Genomic DNA, 17,590 nt, shown 5'->3' on the forward strand with positions numbered 1-17,590 from the left:
ACTGCCTCAAATCCATCACATTATCCTCAGCCAGCCAGGTGTAGGTGTGTGTGCCGAGCCAAACTGTCTCCATCGTCTCACCCTGACACATAAATGCTTCTTCATGCGCCTCGAGTTAGCCCTGAATCATTTGGACAAGGAGGTGCTTTCCATGAAAGGTGGGAACACACTTATTTTATGGTGCTAAACTGCTCATAGCACAGTGTAGCCAATTAAACACTCATTAACTTGATTGCTTTCGATAATGGTGGTGCTTATCTTCTTCAGTCTAAAGCTCCTGCTGTGCTGCAATAAAGAGGCTGGAGTAAATGCTGTGGCATTTATGCAAGAATTGTCATTCTGGAATTTTTTGCCCTTAACAATTTGGATTCTGCACTAATGGGAGAAAGCATTAGGAAGGCATATTACAATTAAAATTACTGACTAGTGATGCAGTTGATAAAGCACAACGTGATCAGCATTGCTATTGTAATCTAATTGTGAATTAAAAGTGTTTCTTAATTAACGTGTTTGGTTAGGGTAACCCCTCAGGGCTCCTCTTTGAGTTAATGTGGTATATTATGTATGTGCACAGCTGGAGGTGTGTCTGTTGCCTTGCAGCTATCGACTCTGAGCAGCGCAGGGCCATGAGACTGAGCAGTCCTTTGACTGACACGGAGAGCTGGGTGGTAATGAAGTGGTCCTCAGTGCTGAACGATGAGATAGTGGGGCAAAGAGGCCTCTAATTGGGCATCTGGGCCTCTCCAGCTTGCTGTTAATGGGTGGTCTTCATCCTAATATAAGAGTCAGAGTTGTAGGAGAAAAAACAGGAGAGGAGAGTAGCCACTGTAGCTGGCTACTTGGGCAGTTTAAGGCTTGCATACTCAGTCAGGGCATGGGGAGCAACCATAGACTGTACAGTATATAAAGTGGATGACATTAAAGTGGCCCAAAAGTGAAGCCCAAACATCTTGATTGCCCCCTAGTGTCTGGCTGCAGTACAGGCAATAAACCCCGCCCCCTCAATGTTAGTGTATGGGACATGGGCTAAACTAAAAACTCAAAGTACACACCAAATAAATGTTTTTTTCTAAAGATGGGCTCTGTCATTTAAAGTAGTTTTTATCATCCTGCTCTATGTACAAGTGTTATTGTTTTAGATTAGTTTGGTTTTAATTAGACATTTCATTCTGTGAAAAGGGAATTTAATGGCATGATTGACAGCTGTGTGTGCCAGTCAGTGTGCTCACTGTCAATGGCGGCGCTCACAATTGGTCAAGCGATGTAAAACTCCAAATGATATCACCAATGCAAGATTGCAGCCGCCGTATCCAGGTCTAAGTTATAGTCTATGGGACCAACTGAGAAGCACCCCCTGGGGGTGAAAAATGAAGCCAACGCAGAAGTCAAAAAAGTCAAAAAAACTTTCTGAAATGGCCACCTGATGCGGCCTCTAAGAACATGTCAAAACTCAAAGACCCCTTTGTTAAAATGCCAACTTTACAGCTTGGGACAAAGAAACAGTTGTGGTCTCTATAGCTAATTTCTCCATGACAACTGTACAGGGGTTGAATTTTTATGTAACGTCATCATTTAAATGTTATTAGGGCTGAAAGTAATGCATAATTAAAGGTGTGGTTGCTTTGACTGACTGGTAGATGCCATCTGTTGACAAATTGCTGTCATGGTGACAACGTTGGTTAAGCAACATAGCCATGGTGTAACCCCAGATTTACTTTTTATTTATTTTAAAGTCTTGTGCTGCATTTTGTTTCATTGAAAGACACTAAGGAGTTGGATGTTCTGCTTTTCTGGAAAGTACATTTTGTTTCAATGGTTTTAAGCCTGTTTGTTGCAAGCAAAAATTACTATAGCTGTAAATGATAACTGTATAATAATAACTAGATACCAGACCCCCAGATGGTGCCTGTTGATTTCAATGGAATGGCTCGCCTGGCACAAACGGCGAAAAAAAGTTTCTAGCTCCTGAGTTTTCTTCTGCAATATGCGACGCACTGAATATTTGCAGCAGTGTTTCTCCTGCTGGCCCCAAGTTCTTGCTTGGCTCAGCGACTTTACATTGTGATAGGTTTTAAAATCTGTTTTCTCAGCTCACTGAAAGTTATACAAATATAAAACCTCCATGTATCATTAATCAATAATAAAAGAATATAGACAGATAGATTCATAACTGACATTGACCTTGTGCTTGACATTTGCAGTTGGAGGTTTTTCTGTCAATAGTCTTACAGACGTCTCTTTTAGAGCAGTGGTCTTTGGGGAAAATGCTTTTAGGCAGCAGAGGATTTATTTTTTTCTGGAGTACTGATTGGCAACTGGGAAAAATTAGAAGCAAGGCTGAGCTGGGGGCCTACTGTAAATGCATTACATACAGTAGCTATGTCTATTATTTTACATGGTCTATGGGACAAAAAGGCTGTTAACATTTACCATATTAGACATTTTTGATGGAAAATATAAAGATATATTAGGGGAGCCTTCTTTATATTGTGTTGCACCTCATTTTGCCTCCCAAACAGCTGGGGTTGCTTGCGCCACCTCATCTCACACACAGTGTGTTCAACTGGACTGAGATCTAATGGCTGATCAGGCGACTGTATCAAGCTGAATTCATTGTGATGTTCACTGAACCATTCCTGGGCAGAATAAGCCTGGCAGGGCTGACTATAACCCTGCTGCCAGGATGTCCTGGGGCTGCAGTTTTACCAACGTGTGGTCCTCCATACACACAGTACATGAAGTTGTGGAACTCTGTAAGCTCGTTTCTGCTGTTCCACCTTCTGACTTCAGTACGAGATTATGCGTCTCTTAGTCTTTTTGACAAAGCTGGACCATCTGTTGCTCTGCACAGTTGATTTCAGTCTCCTCTGACCTTGTCTTTCCTCCATCTACACTGATTGAAGCAGATTCTGATGCAGAATCATTTGAGAACCACAGCCTTGCCCAGAGTTGGAATCGCTGATTTTCTTTCAGGCAACTTCATTCCTTTATGCCTCTGTCCCACCCCACACACTAACTTACTATTTTTTCGCATCACAAAGTTTCAGTCAAATCCATAAATTACGCAAGTTTTATCGCAGCACAGTCTTAGAGTGAGTGATCCCATTTTTCTACTTTGAAGCCAAATATCACCGTAATACCATAAAAGATAAAACATTTCTAATTTCCTCGTTTCACATTTGCATGTTGCTATCATGCAGTCATCTGCAGACGCAGCTACAGCTCCTGCTGTGATCACAGAATATAAGCCCCAGGCAGGTTTCAACATGTCCAATTTATGTTGGCTATCTAATTCACATTATAACACAATTTCAAACATTAAAGGCATAGCCAAAGATTTCCCCTAATGCATTGCAGGACATACTTTTAGCAGGAATGTCGAACTTATAGTATTTATAGTGTGTGTGTGCGTAGGTTTCAGCTTGTGACTCACGGAATATATCTGCAGTTACATGTTAAGTTTGGTATTTCTAAACCTAGCTACTATTTCCCCATGTGTAAGTGACTTATGAGAACAGCAGTTTCTCAGAATTGGTCCAGTATTGATGGCAATAGAGTCTGGTTGGTTTGGCAATGGAGATTTTGGGACTGTTTCTGGTCAAACAAGGTCGTTCTCTTTGGGGGTCCTTTCCATAGCAATGTATGACACTTAAATAATAATTTAAGCATGTTAGTGGCATTTTAGTAGACATATATTGATGGTGTGAACTTGCCCTACATGGTGACATTGCATCGTTTTTTCCATCAGTCACTTATACCTTTGTATCACCAAAATTAAATGTGGGAAAACTTGTTAAAAATAGATGATAGGCTGCTCCCCCATTGCCAGTATATATGCCAATCTGTTTTTGTTTGTTTTTCTGGTGTTTGTCACATTTAGCATAACGGATGGGATGGTAAACAGTAGAAAGCAGCATGGAGGCCACAGAAAATGATACGGCAGACGGTATTTTGTAGTAGCCTGTTGCACTGGCAAAAGGGCTAAAATTTGTGTGTCCACCCGAGTGTCATATTTCCATCATTGTATATCACAGTTAATCAGAGCGGGAGCCAGTAAATATCCATGACTTCTGCAGAGTCATTTGTCCTGGGAGTGAAGGCCAATTTCAACCTTTCCAATTAAATACAAAAGTGTGGGTGTAATGGGTTTTTTTTTTCTTGTAGTGAGAAAGAGGCTTTAGACACAGAAACCATGGGAAAATAGGGTCCATGGTGAAAAATACCTCTAGATTTTAATTTCTATAAACATGTGTGCAGAATCTGGCAGCACCAGACAAGATTTTGGTATCAGAAGCTTTCAGGTTTCTGATTGTGGTCTGTTCGAGTAGTATGGACCGATCACGTTTTAGAGGCAGGCAGACAGTCTGCATATAAAACATTGACCGAAAGCTATCTCTGAACCCACTGGCTGTCATTGTGGCCTAAGAACTTTTTTTTTAATCCACATTAGTTATTTTTTTTATGTACATTTAACTGTTCATAGAGATTTAAGTATGCTACCCCTATCAGACAGTAGCTGATGGGTTCTGAGATTGCTCTACAGTACACCCCCACAATAGATTTGGATTTTACGTAACAGTCTAGTTGCCATTGAAAAGCAGTGTCTAGTGATGTCCCAATGCTCAAAAGATGTACAATACACCTGAATAACACATTTTCATAATGTTAAAAACAATATTTCTCTTCAGCTTGAGTCTTTTGTACTGAAAAAATGACGCAATATGCCCCTTCCAAATATAAAGATATTTTATGAAACCTCTTATCTTATTATTCATATCTTGCATAATCAAGTGAATGTGACTAATTTTAATTATCTCTAGAGGCTTACAGAGATAACAGAACAAAACCCTTTCAGAGCCCTTTTCTGCATCAAAAAAGATGGTAAAGCAGCACATATTAAACCCAGGTTGTATCTCTGGGAATTTTTCGGATCCAGAGTAGCTGAGTTTTGCTGTGGGTAAAAAGCAACAGGGCTTTTGCTTTTTTAGTCGACGGACTTGCTGTGTGCTCCTTATGGCAGCATCAAAACCAGGCAGGAAGGAGACCCCTGCTGCGACCCAGACGGGTGTGTCGAGCCCTCAGTAAGTTCGCTAAGAAAAACATTCTGACCCAATGCAGCTGCAATGTGGTCTGCTTATGCAGGTTGTGCAGAGGGCACGGAGCAGAGAGCAGTGAGGTGCTGTTGGAGGTAATTCTAGCAGATGGGGTTCGCCTGGTACTCAGTGCACCTGTTCAGCTAAATAGACGGCAGCTGCCACGATAGATGAGAAAACAGCCAAGCATGATAGGAGCTTTTTGAAGTACTGTCCACCCTCTTTCCACACTTTAAATTGCTTCTTTCTGAAGATTATAATGTTCAGTTTTAAGACATGAAATATATAACTGCATATTGAAAGGCGTTTTTTTTCCTTTTACATACTGATTATCGTGTTACAACACACACAGGCACCTATGTTTCTTAGTCCCGGTTGCACTTCATTAGCCTTCCCTACTAATAAAGATGTATTCAGCTAATTAATTGAAAGGCTCAGACTTATTGAGGGGGTAATGTTGCTTGGAGTCGTAGCCATTTAACATTATCAGGAGGTCAACTCAGTGTAATGGAGATCTGTTACACCTCAGTCCACGAGATTCTCTAATTACGCAATTTACATACCTCACTGACTACGATGACAGTGAATGAGTCACTCGGGCATGTATGGTTTGCTTTGTGGCATTTATAAATATGTTCATAAATAGAATGATCAAATCATTCTTTGCAATATTTTCGAGGACATATATTTAACCAATGCTGTCAACTACAATTTTCTTGTTGTCATAGGAGATGAAATGTGGCACTTTCTTGTGTTTGGAAAATGACGAGGACGTGTTTGGTATTGAGATCTTCAAATGTCAGTGACAGCATGGCTCAGAAACAGTTGATTTCAGTAGTGGAAAAATTATTTTAGCTTTTGTTGATTTCACACAAAGCCGTGAAAGCATTTCACAGTATTAAGGCTTTTTATTGTCTAGGGCATTGATCTTCAACCTACGGCCCGCAGGCCAAACCCCCCCACCCAACCTCCAGCCATTTTTGAATTCATGATAAAAATAAAGTGATTCACGCTGGGAATTGTTTTTTTACTTTTATTATATGCCTACAAGTGCCAGAGTGCATAAACAGCGTCAAAGTAGAGCTTGTTTAATCAAAAACGTGCCAGTAGAGGATCCCTTGCACCCCCCAAGAGAGGTTTTAGCTAAGCCCCTGATGTCCTAGACATGTCTTACATCCTTGAAAAGCCCTAAAATCCCAAAAACATCCTAAAATCCTAGAAACGTCCCAAAATACTTGAAATGTGCTAAAATCTTAGAACCATCATATAATCCTGTAAACTTCCTAAAATACTAGAAATATCCAGAAATCTTAAAAATGTCCTTAAATCCTCAACACATCTTAAAATCCAAGAAATGTCCTAAAATACTAGAAACTTCCTAAATTCCTACAAATGTCTTAAAATCTTAGGAACGTCCGGAAATTTTAGAAACATGCTAAAATCCTAGAAACATGTATGGTGGTGCTGCTACAACTGGCCCCTGGCCTCCTGTCATTTAAAAAAAAGTGGCCCTCAAGCAAAGCAAGTATATCCCTGATCCAGGGTGTATGCTGGTTTCATGTTTCGCCATCACCGCAGAACTCTGTCATATTCCAACATTTCTATCGCTCTACATGAACGCATCAGTATCTTCTCATTCTCTGCTTCGATCTCAGCTTGAGGTCAGCTGTGTTGTTGTTGTTTTGTCTTCTTTTTGTGCTCCTCACTCAGCAGCAGCCGTTTCCACCTGGAGCAGCTGCTGACAGCCCTGCATGTCCACAAAATGACTCTAATCACCGTATTAGTCGCTGGGGCACTCAGACACTCAGCAGAGTGGGGCTAGGCTCAATGCACTCATCATTCAATCAATTTAGGATGAGAACATACTTTCAGTGTTTTAATTTAGAAATGTTTTTTTGGAAAATGGTCTTACATTGACCACCAAGAAATAACTTTGTGTATTAACAAAATAAAATACTACTAACTTCAGGCTCTTAAATGACACCAGACCATTAATTTTACCCTGCACAGTGCATGCTGGGATAGAGTCCAGGGCCGCTGCAACCTTAAACAGAACTTGTACAACAGGTAGATGGATGGTTTCATACACCTTGAGGGATTTTCTTCAAATTTGGCCCAAACATCAACTTGGACTTAAGAATGAACTAATTAGAATTTGGTGGTTGGAGGTCAAAGGTCAAGGTCACTGTGACCTCACAAATATGTTGATGGCTACAACTCAAGAATTAATTTGCTAATTGCAATAAATTTTCACACAAGTGTCTAATGGGGAAAAATGATGAAGTGATGACTGTGACATCATAATGTTACGCTTAACTACTTTTCTGGCCGTTATTCAACATCGTAACAGAAGGGGAGACACTCGGTCAGTATGGAATTGTGACAGTTATCTTGGGTGCACTCCTTTAAACTGTGCCGACTGTATCGATCTTCTGTGCTGCCAGTGGGGGAAGATGTGTGTGAAGCATCCATGTTTTCATGGATGTAAACTATAAGTGCAACTTGACCTGGGCGTGGAGGCATACAACAATTTCTAATTTTTGAATGTAGCAGACAAAGACATTTTGATTTATTAGATAATGAATGATATCAAATGTAAAGTGTAGAAGATGAGATTTTGAACTCAGTCTGACAGGGAATCAAGAAATTGTTGTGTTTGTTAACTGTGTGAGCTGCAGCCTTTCATCCATATGCTACCTGTCCCGCTGATAGTCCTGTGGTTTTCACACCCAGTTTTGGGTCCAGGTTTATCGCTGCCAAAATCAATAGAGAGGGCCACCCAAATGCAAGGTAATTATGAGAGTCAGCGGGGTTCTGGGAGTGCTGACAGCACTGTTGTTGTGTAGAACTGTTTCCTTTTCCACCTTTCAAGCCGCAAGGGGAATGAGAGCCACGACCAAGTCCCGCACCCCAAGACTACACATGTTAATTACATTTTTTTGGGAGGGATAGAAAGTGTTCCTCTAATTCTGCCTTAGTTTAAAGGTGGCCAATTTTCTTGTAAACAAAACATATTTAGATTCAGTGTTAATTACAGGAATGTATTGTTTTTTCCTGCGGTTTAACAAATGTTTTGAGTGTATTTTCCTCCTCATAAAACATTTGCAAAGCTGATTGTGTAGATATTTCACATCCTGTATTTTTTGTTTGGTTGCTAGCAGTCGTCTTCTTCTCTGGTGTTGTTGGCGCATTGCCTCATTTGTTGGAACTATCTGTCAGCAGAATAATGTGAAACCAAGTGCAGGATGTTATACGCCACACAAATATTCATGCATGCATCCTAACGCACATGCAGAAGGATGATGCAAACAAAAATGGTACCAGCTTGTTAAAACATTGCTCCATAGCATTTTCTCTGCAGCTCTGGTTGTTTCAGTGTGTCCAGTACTGGCCTGCATAAGTCTCCATGGTACACACTTACAGAAAACATGATACAAACACGTTGATGATGTGCAAGATTGGCTCTTGTATCACCCTCATCCCATTTTCTTTGAAGCAAAACAAAGTGGAAAAGTTGTGAAACTAGAAGGGATGAATATTTCTGTATTTGATTACTTCAGGCTTGCACTGTCGTGGGCCTTGGTTGCGCAGATGTCGTGATCCTGCTTAGAAAATATCGCTGTTTTGCCCAAATCTGTAATGGAAACCCGCCTACTGTTATGAAAGGACAGATATGAGTCATATGTACACACAGAAAAAAAAAAACAGATTTGGGCCTGCAGTCTAAACACAGCCTAAGGTGTATGATTTTTTTCTCTAACAATACAACATGTCTTTTCATTTTATATAGCCCTGAGTCTTGAAGGTTTTCATCCATCCACAGAGTTGCTCGACCTTTGGCAGAGTTTCTGTGAAAGAAGCAGCAACTGCAGAGGCAGTTTCACAAAGAATTCAGCTCCACCCCAGTGTGTCACTCGAGGCTGCAGCTGCCCTGCAGTTTTAAAGCATGTTTTGTTGTTCTCACATATACGATGAGTGTCACAAGGACAAAATTCATATAAATTTAAGTGTTACTGATTCTTTTTCTAAGCGTATTCTCTGCAGTTTGGTGATGTGTAAATGTTAAATTTAGTCTGGCTGCCTCGGGAGAGGACCACGAACAGAGTGGGTAGCAGACAGTCACAATGAGAGACAGACAGAGAGGGGGCTGAAACTAATGAAATGAGAAATGGGGGGAAAAAAGGAGTCAGCATGACCCACAAACAATCACTCTTATACAGTAATTGCACACCGTCTGATTAACTTGGCTATTCTAAATTCCCACTTGAATAAAATACTGATCGTTTTTTTTTAGTGAGCATCCTCCTGACCTGATTTGACTCCCATTTGTTCTGCCCCGTGTGAGCAAAGGTCCTCCTTGCATCTGCAGCTCCACCCTGCTGGCAGCTCTGAGTCTTGAGGTGTTGATTGTGTTTAACCTGCATGCTGTGTGCTCCTTCTCTAACTGCTGGAACTTTGTTTAGGTGTTTCTCGCCTCCCTGGGGTAAAACTGTGTTTATTGGGTGAGTGCTAGAACAGCTTACCCGGACCTTGACTGGAAAACCACAATGTAGGTTATCTATTGTTACCCAGACCCTCCTGAGCAGTAAATGAAAAGAGCAGGCATTGTGTCTTCCTTTCATTGTGGCATACTGGCTTGTGTGTGTGTGTGTGTGTGTGTGTGTGTGTGCGCGTGTGCGTGTCGTGTGTGTCTGTGTGTTTTTAGCTAGCTCTGGGCTACCTGTAACTTTATACACATTTGAGGGTGTGGACAAGCCAACAGGCCGCCTAAAGGCTTGGCTCACATCCCTTTATGGGCATGTTTCAGGGCCTGCAGCCTCGCTTATCGATTGGCACACTACTACATTACATTTTCTGCAGCTTTGTACTTTGAATAGAACTATAACTGTAACCCCAGCGAGCAGCTAAATCGGTTTCCAGAGGTGATGCTTGAGAGCAAACACACAGGAGGAGGGAGGATGCGCATGGAATTCTCTGATTTTTTTTTCCCAAAAGGTGGAGCATGTTTGGTAAGGAAATGGATAATTTATCATATTTAGGTCTTTTGAGTTTTTGTTTTCTCCTACAAGTATTGATGTATGTGTGGGGCAGCTTTGTGTGAAAGTGAATAGAGTGTTACAAAGTTGAGTCACTGCGAAGAAATTTATTTATGCTTTCTGAATCATTGTTTGAATTTAAAAACACCAGCTTCTTAATATATAAAATTAAACAGTTGATTTCCTTCCTCAAATATTCTCACAAGTGAATTTAATGATGAAATAGCATATGAAAATTTGTAAAAAAAAAAAAATAAATTAAATAAAATAAAATAAAAAGAAAGAAATTATTATAACTAGATGAATACACTTAAAAATACTAAGTAAATACATTTGTCAATATATTGAAAAAATATAGAAATGTTTTAATATATAGAGATTGTAAATAAAGAAATGAATAAATACAGAAATAAATTCAACATTTCTATTTTAATGACTCTAATTTGTAATTTTTTATGTTAGATTACATGATTATTTATTTAATCATTTATTTAAATAGTTTATTATAGAATTGTTTATTTTTTAAAATCTATTTAAGGTTTTTTGGATAAATGTATATATATTTATTTAAGCATTTCAGCATTTATTTAAGCATTTAAATATATAATATAATTTAATAATAATTCATTTGTCTGAGCAATTAATTATATATTTAATAAGGAATTATCTATATATTTATTTGGGGATTTTTTAAAATATACATTTATTTATATATTTAAACATTTTTATATAATTAGACCTATATATGTATTCATTTATTTGAGCATTTAATTATATAGTTACTTATGTATTTATATATTTAGTTACAGTCCTAATAACCCTCCATAGCTGTGGACACAGAGTAGGAGTATGTCTTTTCTGTGAGCTGCTCTCATGTACATTCTATATTGGACTTATTTCAGGTAATAATGGTATCTAAAATTGAAATACTTATTTGTGGTTATGTTTGGTGCAAAGAGGTGGACATAAATAGGAAATGTTGCATTGAAATCCAGTGAATGCTTTTTGTATAAGATCACTTATTTGTGACTGTGCGCGTAATGTGTAGTGATGTCTTATGCATGAGGATTAGGAAAATGTGATTACTCAGTAATACATTGGACAACACTGACCTGTGTTTATTCCTCTGTGGGCTGAGCAAGTCATTTTCTCCATTATGTGCAAGCGTGCTCCAAAACCTGCAGCGTTTGAGAGCTTTTCAGCTAACTGCCTGCCACTAATGTGTCAAATGGACAATGGGATGGTTAGGCTAATTTCTGCAGAAGGGGTTTTATGATATTGGAACAAGCTGTCAGAGCGAGGCAGATAATAGGACAGGGAGATTTGATGTCCCCTTTCAGATGAGGTAATGCCACCCCCCTTTTTTTTTTTTGAAAACTTTGCTTTCAAGCTTACATCCGGCCATTGAATGAGCAGAATCTGTTATTAACAAGCACCGAGGCAAATGCTAAGCAAAGCAACACCCACAAGCTTGGACGGGCAGCTCTCTGTCATAGACAGATCAAGACAAAAGAGGGGAGGTGGAGATGTAAAGCGAACAAAGGGGGAGACATCAGCAGAGAGAGGGAGCAGGAGATAGAGAGAAGGGAGCGTTTGTGCTTGCCTCAGACTAAAAACAGGAAAATGTACGTATGTGTGGAAGGGGAAGAGAGGGAGAGAGGAAGACGGGGAGGGTAAGACGGAAAGGGAGGATAGAGGGAGGGCTGCTCTCAGCACCATCTGACAGGAGAGAGGCTGATCCCCAACAGCAGGTGTTGGAGGAGAGAGAGACTGAGTCAGACACACGGAGGGAGCGATACGGAGAGGAGCTTCAAGTTTTTGAGAAGAGACTGAGCTGCGAGTGAGGCAGCACTACAGACAGGTAAGGATGGATGATGGAGTGAAATGTGCTGGTTGGGAAAAGCTGTTGAAAGATAGATAAATTGAGAGAGCTCAGATGATAAGAGACAGAAACAGACATACGCAACACGAGCTGCTGAAGAAGAGTGTGCCTTGGCTCCGGCTCCAGCTGATCTGTCCTGATTTCTTCATCCTTCATCACTCTGGACCCTGAACTTTCTCTCTGTGTCTCTCCCTCTCTCTCGTGTCCACCCAGGAAGCGGCATCTCGAGTAAATGACTCTGCTTTCAGTGTACATTAGCTGCTGTACTTGATTAGATTAGTTGCTCCCTACTAAGTGGACCTGCAAAGCTTAGGGGTTTATGTGTACTTGTCTCTCTCAGACTGTGTGTGTGTGGTGCTGTTAGACGGAAAGATGCAGTCAAGCGGGACTCTTAAGGCAAAAAAATCTGATATGAATATTATATTTGGTCAGTATTTATGAATCTAGGAAATCAAGCCCAGAAGCCAGAATTTAATCTGTAATGCCGCTGAAAGGCAAAACCTGGAGTTGCGCCAGTGAAAATGAATTAGAAGGAAATATTCTCATCTCATGAATCGCTTTGAGTCCCCACATTCAGTCAGGCTTCATTTTTGTTACGTCAACAGAGATGAAAATGTGCCAGAATGTCGGCAAAGTTTGTGTTTTGCCTCTAGTGTTTAGTTCAGTCTTAACAGAGCAACTCTTGGATTTGTGTTTTGGTGACATCTGATAATGAGGATTATGACCCTGAACACTGTGAGCAAAGCAGCGTTACAATTTGACACCCGGTGAAGTGGGTGCAACCAAATCAAAAAAGATAAAAGTTATTTTGGGCAGGGCTCCAATTGTTTCTTCTTTTCAGCTGAGTCTTTTGAGGAGCAATCAGAGACATCAAGATACAGGATTAAGACAGACAGAAGTCTTCAGATTAACCTTGACATTGACCAGCCATTAGGAATTATCAACCGGGGGATAACATTTGTCCAAATTTGGCCCCTTGTCTACCCCCACTCTAGCACATGACCACCCACCCTTATGCTGCGGCCCGTTTACCTATAAAGTCGGAGGTGGGAGCTTGGAGTGACATCACACCTGAGTTGATCACGTTTCAATACAAAAAGTTGGAAAACGAAATTATTAATGGTAACACCAGGTCAAGCCAGGCTAGCCATTTTTTTTGTGATACCAGCTGATAACAACGTGTTCCACTTTATAATGGGCATACAAACACTGCGTGTCCACAGATATAGGTTTGGCAGAATTGTGTGTATGACTGATTTAATGACACATAAATAGGACAGAAGTGCTGATAAAGAGTATATCACTATGGCTTTTGCTACTGAAATGCTTGGGTGAGCCATAGTGGATTTTAAATTTGTGGTTTATAAGGTTTCTCCAACTTTCCAATTAAGAAATCCAACTCCTGGAGGCACTCCAGTTGAAATTTCTATCTGGGAACTCAACCCAGCATTAGCTTTAAAACAAACAATTTCACCTTTTGGCCTTTAGCCTTATAGTGACAGAGATGGAGTCTCAAGCAACCATCTTTGTTTTTCATACATATACCTAATGTGATTCCAAAACAAGAAAGACATTGGCTTATTTCCAAACACTGAGAAAATGTTTTTATAAATACGACAAAGTTTTCTTTGACCTGAAGTGTTAACAGTGAGAGCATCAGTGGGTGTTTTTTATTCTACATGTTGGAAAGGGTCTTGCACGCAAAAGTCTTTTTCATCTTCTTATTTTTGACAGTTAGTCAATGCTTTGTTTTTGGGGGAAAAAAACAACAAATATCTGTCCTGAACAGAACCAGTTAAAAAACAGAGCTAATTTGGTGGAAAAGGAGTATCAGTGGAGAGAATGGTGCATTCATTGAGCATTTCCCAGCTGGTCGTGTAGTACATGTGGATTTAATGACCTTAATTTTGCTAATGTGAACTTTTCGTTTTAGTCATAAATTTGGCCATTACCTCTCTGCTCTTTTAACTTTATCATTCTCTCTGTACCCTGGCTTCACTTTTTTGGGCCCCTGATTTTTGGTGAGACATTTTGAAATTCTCTTTACATCTTTACATTAGCAGTATGTGTGTATGTGCGCATCCGTTCTGAAAATGGTTTCACAATAACTGTGTTAACTGATGACAAGTTGAAATGAGATTTAAATGATAACTCATTTATCATGTAAAATTTTGTTATCAGTGATAAAAACTCAGTAAGTAAATTCTTGTACTTGATCCCATGTAAGTGTCAACCATAGACCTTTGTGTGCCCCCCTCCGTAAGCTGGTGTCACCTGTACACTCTGACCCCCATGGTGGTGGGACTGTTTTACAATAAAGTATTGTTGCAGGCTGACTGGCGGTTTGTCGTCGCCAACAGATTTACTTAGTGATAAGCATGCTGCACCAGAGCTGTTGTCTTTTTATGTTGTTTTTTTAATGAGAAAAAGTTGGATTGAAGGTATCTATATTGTTTTAATGAAAAAACTGTTGTCAGACTTTAATTAGAGACATAATTTATTCGCTGACTTGCTTTCATTACTTGATTTAAACAGAACTAAAGAGAGCTGAGTTATTGTGGTTACCCATCAGCTATCTTTAAAGTTGTTTGCTTCTTGTTGCATATGAAAATCATTACCCTGCTGATCTCTTTTTTTATGTAAGATGCCTCAAGGTTTTCTTGCTGAAGAGGTCTGCTAAAGCTTTTTTGCTAAGCTTTAACAGAAAAAAAGTTACCCTACCATTAATAGACAAGGTTACTCTATCATAGCAGCACTCAACGTGATGATCTGTGACTCCCTCTGCAGTGCCTGCGGGTATCTTTTGTTTGCCAGAGAAACCAATGCATTTGTTGAGCTGGCAGACATGCAGTGGTTGTGTTCAGCCATTATTTAGCCCGAGGTCAACAGATTTTACTATTGTACATTTCTGCTAATAAGCCTCAGAGATGAGCCTTTAGATTAACTTCATCATTTTTTGTCCTTTTGTTAATATTTTTCCCCTTTTTTCCAATTATTTGTTTTTAACATGTCTGCTTTGACCTCAACTGATAAACTGATAATGACAAATCATCCATACACTTAACCTCTGTTGGTGCAATGTCAATGTCATAATTATCATCAGAGGTATACAATATAATCAGCTTATCTTTAATGCATAATCACTTATAAAACATTGCAATCAACATTACTATTATAATGTATGGGATGGTAGAAACCAACATATTCTCAATCCCAGCTCGTCAAGTACCAATGCTTGGTCGATGGCCCAGGATGTCAAAATATGAAGCTTTTCCTACCCCCACTGTATCAATTGTGGACATTCACGAATGGTAGGTTAATTTATGCTCATTATATACATTGTATCTTTTCAAAATAATCTTTCATTTCCACAGGAAATGTACCCTTCTGCTCATGAGTTTGAGCTTTCACCCAAACTCCGGACTTTGGTGAAAGTCCGGAGTTTGTTTGACCCCTCCACCTCCCCTCCCTCGCCAAATGTAGACGTTATTACTTTTTATTCTATGGCATTGCCAAGAATGTCAATAAATGCCAACACCCAGGTCGTGTCATACGTCACTAAAAGATGCCTCTGTGTTTTGGTGTCTTACGCTGACTGGCCACTGATCAAGCGTTCACACAGTATTTGATGAGTCAGGAGTTAGGTCAGGTTGGAGAAAGAGACACCTCATAAAATATAACAAAAAAGACAATTATGACTAAGTAAATAATCTCAATATATATCAAATTCCATATGACACAATACATCTGTATTGACATTCTGTATGGAAAGTAAAATGATATTTTACTCGTTTTTTAGCCTCTTCAGCAAACCAGAACTTTCACTTATAGGACAAAGACGTTAAAGTCTTCCAAAGGTCCAAAGGTTACAACAGTAACCTCAGGACGAAACATTTATGTGTATTTGATAAATTGACCCTTAAAAATAGTGGTTTAACTGTTTCACTGTCTGGCCTTGATCCTCTACTCTTTGTGACTTCAGCAACACATTGCAAACCCATCCTACTCAAATGTGTATTGTGGTGTAATCGGTGTTGTCCAGTGCATTTGTATTTGCAGGTGTTCTTCCAGTCTGAGCGATGATTGGACTACAGAAAGCTGGGGGTCTTAGCAGAGCTCATGACCCAACAGTCTGTGGAGGCAACTGCTGTCAATGCATGGGATTAATGGTTGGATGTGGTTTCAAAATGCTTTGTGTCTATTTTAGAAACTTTCCTCTGCCATAAGTTAATATAAAGATATATGATGCTATTATGAAGGACACTGTAATCCAGCAAGTGTAGAGCTTGAAAGTGAATACCAGTTGTTTTGGAGTTTGGCTCACTGGTCTGCAGACATAAATAGCAAAGTTAACTATTTGTCCATATTGGGTCATTTACTGGTGCTTGCTGGTGATTAGCAGTGCATTGAAAATGAGAACTTGTTATGTGTAAAAAATTATGCTCAGTGAAGGTAGTTTTGTCAGAGGTAATGTGCTGTTTTTACAATCCATAATTGCAGAAGGCATTGTAAAATGAAGCAGATGATTAATACTGTCATATTTTTTAAACGTGGATGATAGTTGGCATACATCTTTTATCAGTGTAATGTGTGGTATATTTATTCCCCACCAAAGGATCAAATGATGTGCTTGGAGACGTCACCATTTTAAAAATGTAGTCCACTCCTGCAAAACAGCATTTCCCATTAAGATCATTCATGAGTTCATAAATAATTCCTATAATTTTCTCAAATTTTATTCCAGTATAGAATGTTGTATTGTAGCTTTTGGGGTTGCTTTTCAAACACAACATCTTTCAGTGGTTCAGGAGAAAGGTAATGTTGCTAGGTGACACACACATTTATAAAACTGCAGCTGTAACAAGAAATCAAGCTCAATATGAAGAGAAAAAGAGGAAGGAGCTTTGTGCAGTGTGTCTATACCACAGAACAAGAAAAAGGTGTTGCAAGATGAATGTGTAATGAGAAAAAAAACTAACCACAAATGTTTGTGGTTGTGACCGCACACTCAGCCTATGAAAGCAGATGATCAAGGATCTTTTTATTAAAGTTGGCATGAGCAATGTTTTTTTCTCGGCTAAAGGAAAGAAAGTGACACAGTGCGATACACCCCCTTGTCTTTTCTCTGTTTCTCTCCTGGCTTTCTGCATCCACATGGTTGCAAATAGTTAATCAGATGTGACTGCAGAATGAACCTTTCACCTGGAATCATGTGTGTGCAGCTTGGCAAAAGGCAGCCGCACTCATTGTTTAAGCTGCCTGGATAAATAATTGGTTGAGATGTGCCTCCAGCGTGCCAATCATCCCGCTGACGTGACACAGTGACCCTGCCACCTGGCTGCTGCTGTGCATGGGCTTGACCTGTGCCAATCAGCAGCTCCAAAGCTCATTAGGACACACCACAGTAGGCCTGTGTCATTTATCTTAATAAAGCAGCTGGTTATTTATATAACTCCAGTTCACAGCTCAATAAGGAATGAGAGAAAACTGATGCTTTTATAGTAAAATACACAAGATTATTAATACAATAGAGCTTTCTGATTATAGTCATTTGAACTTGTCCACTGCATATTAGTTCA

General features: G+C 39.6%; 1 protein-coding gene across 5 annotated transcripts in view; it reads left to right on the forward strand.

The window, feature by feature from the left end:
* The window catches only part of rap1gapb (RAP1 GTPase activating protein b), a 143,406-nt gene that overhangs the window by 73,873 nt on the left and 51,943 nt on the right, over nucleotides 1-17,590 (forward strand). Inside the window, exon 1 of one of the 5 annotated variants that reach the window (XM_042509005.1) lies at nucleotides 11,925-11,990. The exons of the other annotated variants lie outside the window; for them this stretch is intronic. The gene's annotated coding sequence lies outside the window, so the exon portion shown is untranslated. Of the gene's footprint in view, nucleotides 1-11,924; nucleotides 11,991-17,590 lie in introns of those variants that run through there. 5 annotated transcript variants of the gene reach the window in all.

Source organism: Plectropomus leopardus, chromosome 2, assembly GCF_008729295.1.
Source record: "Plectropomus leopardus isolate mb chromosome 2, YSFRI_Pleo_2.0, whole genome shotgun sequence".
Taxonomy (NCBI): Eukaryota; Metazoa; Chordata; class Actinopteri; order Perciformes; family Serranidae; genus Plectropomus; species Plectropomus leopardus.